The sequence below is a fragment of the Tupaia chinensis genome, unplaced genomic scaffold (genome assembly GCF_000334495.1).
Source record: "Tupaia chinensis unplaced genomic scaffold, TupChi_1.0 Scaffold000147_1, whole genome shotgun sequence".
NCBI classification, from domain to species: domain Eukaryota; kingdom Metazoa; phylum Chordata; class Mammalia; order Scandentia; family Tupaiidae; genus Tupaia; species Tupaia belangeri.
Window position 1 is genome coordinate 1,837,570 of NW_006159617.1, and position 11,296 is coordinate 1,848,865.

Consider the following 11,296-nt stretch of genomic DNA (forward strand, 5'->3'; position numbering starts at 1 on the left):
GAGAAACCTATTAAATCTTTTTTTATTTCTCTCTCTCTTTATTCTTTTAAAATTTACATTTCATCATTGTACGTCTCTATAGTACACGCTATGATTTTCCAAAGTATACATGAAATACATGACAATCAAATCAGGTTGTTATCATATACATCATTTTCAGCAGAGAATTTACATTCTTTTGTCTGTTAAGTGTTTATTCCCTGAGGCCCTCTCAGCCACCCTCTACTAACCACTCTCCTCCTGTACAGATTCCGGTACCTACAATTGTCTTCTCTACTATTATATATTTGGATCTTTCAATTCCTGCCATATAATGCCATATATATATGTGTGTGTGTGTGTGTGTATATATATATTATATATATTGACAGAGATATACCGTGTTCATTCTTCATTGTCTGACTTACTTCACTCAGCATTAAATCATCTATATTCATCCACCTAGAATCAACGATAGGGTCTCATTGTTCCTTATGACTGAATAGTATTGCATAGTGCACATGTGCCACATTTTTTCAATCCAGTCATCCATTCTTGGACATTTAGTTTGATTCCAGATCTTAGCAATTGTGGATAATGCTACAGAAAACATGGATGTGCAGGTGTTTTTCTGGATGAGTGTTTTCCTATCCTTTGGATAAATATCAAAGATTGGTATTATTGGGTTGTGTGGTAGTTCTATTTGTAGGTTTTTGAGAAGCCTCCACTGTTGTCTACAGTGGTTGCACTAATTTACATTCCCACCAACAGTGTAAAAGGATTCTCTTTTCATCATAGCCTTCCCAGCACTTACCATTCTTTCTTTTTTCTTTTTTTATGTTAGCCATTCTAACTGGGTTGAGTAGCATCACATTGTGATTTTTTTGTTACATTTCTCATAAGAGATGTTGAACATTTTTCATATGCTTTTTGGCTGCTCCTATGTCTTCCTTGGAGATATGTCTGTTCAGTTTATTTGCCCCACCCCTTTTTTATTGGATTGTTTGTTTTTCTTATAGGTGAACTACTTGAGTTCCCTGTAGATTTTGTTTATCAATCTCTTATCTGAGGTATAGTTTGTAATTATTTTCTCCCATTCTGAAGGTTGTCTCTTCATTCTAATTACTGTTTTGTTTCCTTTGCTGTGCAGAGGCTTTTAAGTTTGCTGTGACCCCATTTGTGTATTTTTGGGATTATTGCCTATCCTTTTGGGATCTTATTTAAGAAATCTTTGCTGACTTCAATGCCTTCAAGAGTTTCTCCTGTGTTTTCCACCAGTAGTCTTGACAGAAATAGAAAAAAAAATAAAAAACATAAAAGTTGTCTGGAATCATAAAAGGTCCCATATTGCCAATGCAATACTGTGCAAAAAGAATAAAGTAGGAGGAATCTCATTACCTGACCTCAAAATATATTACAAAACTGTGATAATCAAAACAGCATGGTACTGGCACAAAATCAGACAAATAAACCAATGGAACAGAAGAGAGAACACAGAAATAAACCCCAAAACATACAGCCAACTGATCTTTGACAAATGATATGAGACAATTTATTGGAGGAAAAAAAGTCTTTTTAGCAAATGGTGCTGGAAGAACTGGATATCCATCTGCAGAAAAATGAAAGTGGACTCCTACCTTTCACCATTAATAAAAATCAATTCAAAATAGAAAAAAGATTTAAATGTAAAGCCTCAAACTATGAAGCTTATTAAATCTTATTTTTCAGTTTAGATTGTTCAAAAACCCTATGAAAGTTAGATAGCATAAAGGTTTCAAATGTGTGGTCTAAAGACATTAGTTTGTGAAAACTTTTATCTTGACAAACATTGGTACACTGGGTAGGTTTGAAATCAGTTTGTAAAAGTAAAAAGTAAATTTAAAGAGCGGTCTGTCGAGGCCAGCCAGTGGTGTAGTGGTTAAGGTGGCTGGGTTCCACATGGCCAATTTTGCTGCTCAAGTTTCAGACCTAGCAGCTTGAAAAACACACCAGGCACATGTGTGCTCAAAATCCTGGGAGGATAATGGTGAAGAAAATATTGTAGCATAGCCATCCTCCTGGGAAGTGATTTCCTACTTTCCTTCTTTCTCTGTTCTCCTCAGGAAAACACTTGTGCCCTATAGCAAAACTAACAACAAACAAACAAACAGACAAAAAAGATTGTTGGGTTTCATGAAACAACCAAGTAGCTTTCTCCCATAGAATGATAAATTATTTTGTCTCAATTTTTGCATCTTTTAGCTATTTGATCTGATTGTGTGTAAGCACAATATAGACTTTAAATGATATAAAAATTGTTCAGAATGTCTTTAATAGTAAAATGAAGCTAAGGACAAAGTTGATTTAGAGAGAGCTGACTGGGCAGAAAATCCTCTGTCAAGGGGGGATGCAAAACTGGGATGCCTTATCTGTGGCGCTTTCTGTGATCAATCTATGTTACTGTATTATGGTCGAATACCACTTAGACCAAGAAAAGAGTACAGAAGGACTATGACTATAGTTACACAATGGCCTGGGTTGGATATGGATGAACCATTTGTTGTTATTAGAACAATGCTGGCTTCAGAATGAGGCAGATACGAAGAACTCTATGCCAACTCTGTGCATCTTTTTAGAAGCCTTAGAACACTTCCGAGAGTTTTTTTTTTTTTTTTTTTTTCATTCATCCATTCCATAGGGGAACTCTGAACTGCATTCAGGGATGTGAAATAAAGCAAATAAAGACACCTGTTTTCATTCACCTTGATTTCTCATGAATAGGCCAGAATTTAATAATTTGTGAATCAGGTTATTTTCTTTCAAATTCTTGTCAGGTCCAATTTCCTGAGTTTCCAGGAAGGAGAAGTTTGCACAGGCAGGGCCACAAAATGTGAGTGCTCTATAAAACATCTTCCTATGTGGCCATCCTCCTACCAGGCTTCCATATGAATACTCATTTTGGGAAGCAGACTCATTGGCAAGATGATCCCCAGCTCCCAGACTCTACTTGGTTTTGTAATCATTCCAGAAAGAAGGTCTGAGACCAGACACTTGTCTCTCCCTGCCACCCATGGAACTTCTAGCCAGCACCCCACAGATTTCAAAAAAGTGCTGAGCATGAAACAAAATCAAGGATGAGTCCCTGGCCTTCTGAGTGATCCTGAAAAGATGCTTTGAAGTCAATAGGCTCAACATGGAAATCCAAAGGAAGCCTGTGAAGACACGAGGAAGCGAGAATCATTTCCTTTAAAGTGAACTTCACTAGCATTCTCCAGTGCCTCAAGTGATGTTGGAAGCCTTCAGGTTTGCTGATACTGCCACAGACTGGCACTATCTGTTGCTGAGATGAAAGAGCCCAGTATTACATAAAAATAATGATCATGTGAATGCCCAAGTTAGACATCAGTGATGGGAGCTCATTTTAAATGATGTTGAGAAGTTCCACACATTCATAAACCAGTGGTTTTGTTCAATACTTAAGTATGTCTTATATCTGAATGGAATACAACCTTCTATCGTGCCAATAATTTGTATTCACTGCACACAAACAAATCTAATAAACAAACGGAACTTCTGCAATTGAAATTCAAGACAAAGGAATCATCAGACATGTTGGGGAGCTGCAGATGCTCTGAAAGGCTTATTTTCACACTGATGAAAAATAAAACCTACCTCAATCAAGGCTTGGAGGATTTCATGGAAATAAGAAATGGGGCTTAGCAAATATTAGCTTGAAAAACATTGACAGTGTTTGTGGGGTACATGGACAAAGTAATTCCTACCCAGAATGTACAGAGGGATCCCTCAAGAGGAACAGAAACAGGTAAACACTTGAGGTTTTAATGAAATCATCAACAAATCTTCATCAATAATAATATTCTGGGATTCCCAGCATTGATGTAATCAAGCCCAATTTATTGTTAGAACGTGATTGGTCAGGAAGAGTACCAGGGATGTAGAGCCTTTTTTTTAAACCCAGTTATGTACTTTTATTGAATCAGAAGCTGTTCTCCAGTGATAGACATTTAGAATGTTTGGTGATGGAATAAATAAAGCATTAGCATAGCAGAGCTGTATCAATGATACTTGGCACTGAGTTTAATGAAGGTGACTGGATAACAGGTGGTTACCTGATGAAGCAATGGCTTCTACACATCAAACAAAATATGCTGAGGCTGGGTTTGTAGTCTTTCCTGGTAATATTGGTTTATAGCTGGCATAAGAGCAATGGTCTTCTATTATTTCTGTCTGATTTGGATGTTCCTGCAGAATGTCACTTTTAAAGTATATTCCAGGATAGCTGTTGACCATCTAAGTTTAGGATCCCTCAGAAGCAGACCCTGAAACTACAAGCAGATTATTTGGAAGGCAATCCCAGATAGCATTACCAGATTTGGCAAATAAAAATGCAAGAGCTCAACTACACCCGAGTCTCAGAGAAGTGAACGGCAAAAAATTTTGTTTGGTATATTTTCTGTCCCATGCAATAGGGACATATCGTAAAAACAAATAATTTGTTGCTTAATTTAATTTAATTCAGAGTCTTTTATTTTATCTGGCAACCACAAACACAGGAGGCTGAAAAAGGGGGAATACGAGAAGGCGAGAGGAGACCTATGCAGGACACAGGAATGAGCGGTCACCCTTGTGGGTAGAGGTCAATCCCTTAGGGACTTTTGGAAATGATTGGATTGTCAGGAGAGCCATGACATATTTTTCTATGTAAAAATGTGTTATGACTTTCCAGACCACCCAATATATATGGAAGGGATCTTTAGTCTCCGATGAAACCACAGTACTCCGGGAGATCCCACATGTTCCTAATGTGCTTTTTCTCTCTCACTCTTTCTCTTCCTTTCTCATTCTTCCTAACAAATATCTCAAACTTCCTTTACTCTCCTCAAATTGTCTATTTCCCTCACATGACCTTTCTCTGTTCATAGTCCTCCTCCTTTAATTTTCCTCCTGTTTTAGAATGTGCTTGTTATTCTTTGCCTTCTGATACACAAAGAAAATAGAAACCATCAAGTGAGAATGATCACAGATTTTTTGCCATTTAAATGACAAATTTGCCACATAACTCTTTTCCTTCTCTTTTGATATAAATGGAGAAAGGTTTCCAACTCTTATGGCTAATCCTTTGATACACAAAGTGGATTCCATTAACTCCATCTTCCTTAGGATTTAAATTACACTTTTTTCTTGCTCTTAAGCTTATTCTTCTCAACTGACTTCCATTCATCAACTACTATCTCTTCTTCTTCTTCCTCCTCCTCCTCTACCTCTTCTCCTACTCCTTCTTCATATCCTTTAACTAACATCTCTCATTCTATCCATCAACTGTTAATATTTTCACATTTTAGAGTGAGACAGAGGCACCTGGGCTTTTTTTTTTTCAGCCTACCCAGATGTGGAGCACAAAGGGAAAGGGGCTTGAAATTTGTTATCATTAAAACAAACAAAAAAATAGAGTCAATTTTTATTAAAAGTAGTTAAATAAAGATAATTCAGAGCTAGCAGGTGGCATAGAGAATAAGGCACTGGATCCCATATGTCTGATGATGTGATTGTAGTCCCAGACCGGGTGGCTTGAGAATCATGCCAGGTGTGTGTGCATCCATATCCAAAATCCCAAGAGGAGAATGGAGGAGAAGGGATTGTGGCATGGACATCCCCCTGGGTGATGAGTTCTCATTTTCCCTCTTTCTCTCTCTATCCCTGTCTTTTTCTGGCAAGCACTGGTGCACTATAGTAAAAATAAATAAATAAAAAAGAAAGAAAGAAAAACAAAAACAAACAAACAATTCAGTCAATAGTAGATTAGAAGGGATCAAGACCAGAGGAAGGGGAACATTTTAGTGATAAGGGTAGCCCAGAAGCGACTCAGCACTGATGATAGAATACGCAGAGCTCTAAGAAATATCGTGATGTAAACTGACAGTAGATGAGGAAATGGAGATGAGGTAGAAGAGAGTTAAGTTCAAAAGGGGAGCCAGATATTTGGTTAGAGAACACAGGTAAAAGCTAATGCTATTTACTGGTATAGGAAACATAGGAGCCGCAAAAAAAAAAAGCCAAGTCAGTTTCCATTTCCTACTCTCTCAAGACCAATTTTTTGGTCCTCATTAAGTAGCTTGCCCTGCTCTCTCTATAGGAAGCCTCAATATGTGGGTAGTAAGTCTTTTCTCTCTATTTTTTTTTTTTTTTGGTTTTCGTTCTAGTGTTCTTGCACTCACTGGCGAGAGAAAGACAGAAAGTGAAAGTGAGAAATCATCCCCCCAGGGGGATGGCCACACTGCAGTCCTTTCTCCTCCATTTTCCTGTTGAGATTTTGGGCATGCACACACAGCCAGGTGTGAGTTTCTAGACACAGGGTAAAAGATTCAAACCACGGCTGACCATGTAGGAGTCCAGTACCTTAACCTCCATGCCACCTACTGGCTCCAGAAGTAAGCCTTTTCTCTAAGAGTAATGAACCCTCTTGATGTGTGTGCGGTGTCATTGGTTCAAATATTGAACCAAATTTTGGCTGTGGGTAGGTCCATTCTACTTCTGTTTGATGACCTCAATATTCCTCAAATGGACCATGATTTTCTTGCCTCCTATTGCTCCTTTGCTGGTATGAGTTTTTCCACATCACCTCTTCTAGCTGCTTTGGTCATTTCCTCTATGAAGCCTGGTCTGTTCTCTGTTCCCACCACTCCCCCTGTATGAGTTAAGTACCTCACCCATGTCTTCTAATAGCACTTGGTATTAACTACTACACTTGTGCCAAAGACACTGTAACAGGCTAGGCTAGTTGCCCACTGCCCCAGTCACAAGCTCTAGGACATAAGAGGTAGCAGGTCTGACTGTTTTGTAGTTGTGTCTGCCAGAGCCCTAAGTTCAAAAAGCATTTGTCTAATAATAAAAAAAAAGAATAGGCTTTGCATCAGATTCCTATGTTCCTTAAAAAATCGGTATTTTGTTTTCAATAAGACTTGTTGAATCTACAAAGATCATAGCAATGCCTTTCTAAGTGACACTGAAATGAATGCATAAATCAGTTTAGTCAATAAAATGGCCTATTTACAAAAACTAGGTCTATCTGTTAGATGAATTTGAAAGATTAATTCCTTAAGAATAAAGGGATCCCACATCCCCAAATAAATTCAATCTGCATTGTGACTTACTGGATATTATAATAGCCCAGCAATGAAAGGATTACCCAGAGGAGTGATTCCTCACTTTCCCTCTCTCTGGCTCCCTCTGTTAGTATCCAGCAAGAACAAGCAAATAGGGAAAACAAAACAAAAAACAAACAAACAAAAAACAACTCTTAATGAAAATAAAATACAACTGTTAAAATACAGTATCAAGCACCTCTGGCTTCAGACCCCCCAAGTGCTCTTTCTCTTAATAGACTTCCTTTTTGCCCTTAGAGAAAAGAAATAAACTTGCTATTACATTAGTATTGGGGAGCAGTAATAATACAGAACACATTAAAATGCAAATTTATTTGACTATCACTTTCTTCGTTCCATATAAGAGAGCTCAGTAAGGAAGGCCAGTCCGTGGCATAGCAGTAATGTGATGTTCTGTGACGTTGACTCATGTAGGAAGGTTCTGGATACATATCCAGGGACCTCCCTGAGTACACCAGGCATGTGTGCGCCCATGATCTGGGCTGGCTGAGGCTGGTGATAGATTGTAGCATGGGGACTCTGTTGGGAGAGCCTATTTGTCTCTTTCTCCTTATGTCTCTCTCAAGGAAGAAAGAAAGAAGTGGACATATGAAAACAAAGAGAGAGAGAGAGCTGTCTAGAAAAACCCAATACATCTCTGATTTCTACGAATGAGATTTCAGTTCTCAGGCACATTAAGAAAATCAGCATATTTTGTTGATTTTTTTTCATTGAATAAATGTATTCAGAATTTCTCTGAGAAATTCCCATACTAAATCTTCAAATACAAGGCAAAAGTTCATTATACTGGGTAATCAATGATTTCATTAGCAGTTATAAATCTCACAGTTGATATCTTGAAATTGCTTAAAACACATTGCAGTCCTCAAAAAATAGCAAAGACCAGAAATATTTGGATACCAGTCAAATATTCCAGCACCCAACATCAAGTATAGAGTTACAATACATGTAATTAACCACAAGACAATTTTGGCATTTGCCTCTGAATAGTCTGTGAGATCAATTTATATATGGAGTCATTTTTTTTTCCTGTGTCCTTATAAAGTACTATGTTGTAATAACCTCTCATTAGTTAATACTACTGGAAGAGAGGAGGTTCATAAACCTCCAGAGAAAAAAAGAATTTCAAAATATTTGATAAGAATTACTCTTACTGAGGCCAGCAGGTGGCATGGTTGACCATGGTTCAAGTCCAGGACCTGTAGGCTTGCTTTGTCACTTTCCCTTTCACTCATTTTCTAGTGAGCACGTGTGCCCTTCTAGCAAATTAAATAATAATAATAAATATAATTAAATACATAATTTTTTAAAAAATAATTACTCTTACTAGGTCATAGAACTATATCCTTCTCATACTTCTACTTCATCTCACCTTTTCTATCCTCCTGCCTTAAATTCACCTTCTGCTAGCTTGAAGTATAATTAATAGGAATGTGATCCTGTGGAAACCTCGGCAATGAAACGATACGTAGTACGTCGTTACTCAGTGAGCCAGGTTGTTATGGGACATAAAACTAGAGTCATGGTGAGCAGACAAAGCCAAGGGAAAGGAAAGCTAATCATATTTTTCCCATTTTAAAGTTGTACATCATCATGGGATGCCCCCTCAATATTAAAAAGCTTGAAAAGTTGCCAAAATATTTCTAAAAAATACTTTGCAAGTTTATGTATTCAGTTCTTCCATGAGAGAGACAGAGAGGCACCCCCAACAGAGTCTTCATACTGCAATCCATCCCAGCCTCGTCCAACCAGGATCACAGCACATGCGGGCACCTGGTATGGACAGGGAGACTTCAGGACATTAGCATTGGTTTAGCTCTGCATCACTATGGCTGGCTCCAAATATTCTTACAATAGAATTTTTAAAAATAGGGAAACACAGACAAAGGTAGAAGATTATGATACCTAAAACGTTGGATAAGAAATTCAACACAACATTTAGCTGTGAGCTCCTTAGCAACTAATCCAAAAAGGAATAACCAAGGAGTCATTATAATTCTCCTTAGGTGGATTTCAAAAGCTACAAAACATAGGCTGGTCTCATAGTCTAGAGGTTAAAGGGAGGTGGACCCCACATAGCCAATCCCAATTTGAATCCCAGCCACACAGCTTAGAAAATATGCTGGGCATGTGTGCATGTGTGCCCAAACTTCTGGCAGGATGGAGAAATGAAGGAGAAAAGATTGAGCACCCACTGGGGTGCTCTCTCTCTCTCTCTTTCTCGGCAGTGTATGTGCACTCTGGCAACTAAAAAAACATACTTGATGTTAAGGAAATACATATTACTAGCAGTAAATTCTAAAAGATACGTGTCAGGGATCATGAACTGTTGCAAAAGGGACATTAACAATAGAGTTGAAATTGTCTCCTCAAGGCAACGAACACTAAAATACTATTTGATTGGTTATATTGAAACTATTTGGGCCATTTTGAATATTTAACAAAGACTGAGATATACGTGCAAAACCAGATGAGAGAACGGATTTAATGCCCCTTGGCTGGACATTGATTTCTGCCGCATGGTGGTCTGAAACAACACAGACGCATATCTTAATGGAGGTACTGAAGATGCTATCTATCACTTCAACACACTGCTGTAGTCCATAAAATTCCTGGAGACAGAGCTATCTTTATGAGCCATCACACAGTTTTAGTAGGACATTTGAGGTTGGACTAAGTTCATGTTTGGCTGCTTATATTAAATTGTCATTCCAAAATTGGGTGTATTTCAACAGGGCTGGCATAGAACACGCATCCTTGCTTTTACCAAGCCAATGGACCCAGACTTGTCTCTGCCTTTATGGTGTCATACCCACCACATCGTTTACCCATAGTTAATAGCACCAGAGCTGGCTCTGTGGAAAAAATGAGTACCTGAAGGGTTCAGCCACTGTATTGTAAACTCAGACGTTTTATAAACCAGTGCATCCTATTCAGAACTAGTTTTCCCCCACAGCATACTTTCTTTTATTTGATCTTATTTCTTATTTTCATTTTGGTTCTTAGTTCAGGCTGAAATAGAAATAGAAGTTCCAGAATGCCATGTGAAAGGCCAGAATATGGATGCTATGACAGCAATCTCCTCCCCCCCCAAAAAAATCAAATCAAAACCTCAAGAGATAATCTTTTTAGCCACATCTCTGATTTTCAAAGGCTGACAAGAAACAGTCTTTTCAAGTGACTGATAGAGCTGTATGCTCTGCTTTAGTAAGCATATGCTCAGTGGTTGCTAACACGTCAGGCACTACACTCTGGCCTGCCAGCTCCTTGCAGCAAGTCGCTTTTTAAATGGGTGTTACACCTCCAGATGTGTTTGCAATTCACAAACCTTTTTTTTTTTTTTTTTGAGTTTTTTGCTATAGGGCACATGCATTCGCCAGAAAGACAGAGAGAGACAGGGAGAAAGAAAGCGAGATGTCACCCCCCACCCCCGCCAGGGGGATGGCCACGCTGCAATCCCTTCTCCTCCATGCTCCTCTTGGGATCTTGGGCATGCACGCACAAGCGCCCTGCGTGAGTTTAAGCCACCGGGTCCGGGACTCGAACCATGGTCGACTATGTGGGAGGGAGTCCAGCAACATAGCCATTACGCTAACTGCTGGTCCCTACAGTTCACAAACCTTGACAGTTGCCCATCCAGTTATGATCCAGCCCAGCTAAAGCCAAAGTCTACCACAGCTACTCATGCTCTTGATGGTATAAAAGGAGTCATCACCTTCAAAATGGAAGTAATGGAAACAATTCTATGCAAACAGCAACTGAGTGACCACTGCTAATAAGCAATGGTGCCTCCCCAGCCACCTTCCACCATCGCTTCTATGTATGGCTCCAAAGTTCTACATGTCCGCTAGTTTCCCTCTTTAGTTGGATAGTGAGAACTTTCCTTCAGTGTCCCACTGCCATTGCACCTCAGTAAAACAAAATGCAAACTCATCATTCCCCCTGGAAACCAGCTCTACCTTCTGATATTACCTCCCCACACCTATTTCCTCCCTAGATCTCAATCTCTTCAGATCTGAGTAAATTCCTTTTATGCTCTGTTCTCTGTAAGCTGGAGTGCTCATGACCCTACCTTCACCAGCAGGTCTGGAGTAAGACAGCCGTATACTGACATAGAAGGGAAACATCTACTGGGTTGTTGGAAAAGTCATGAT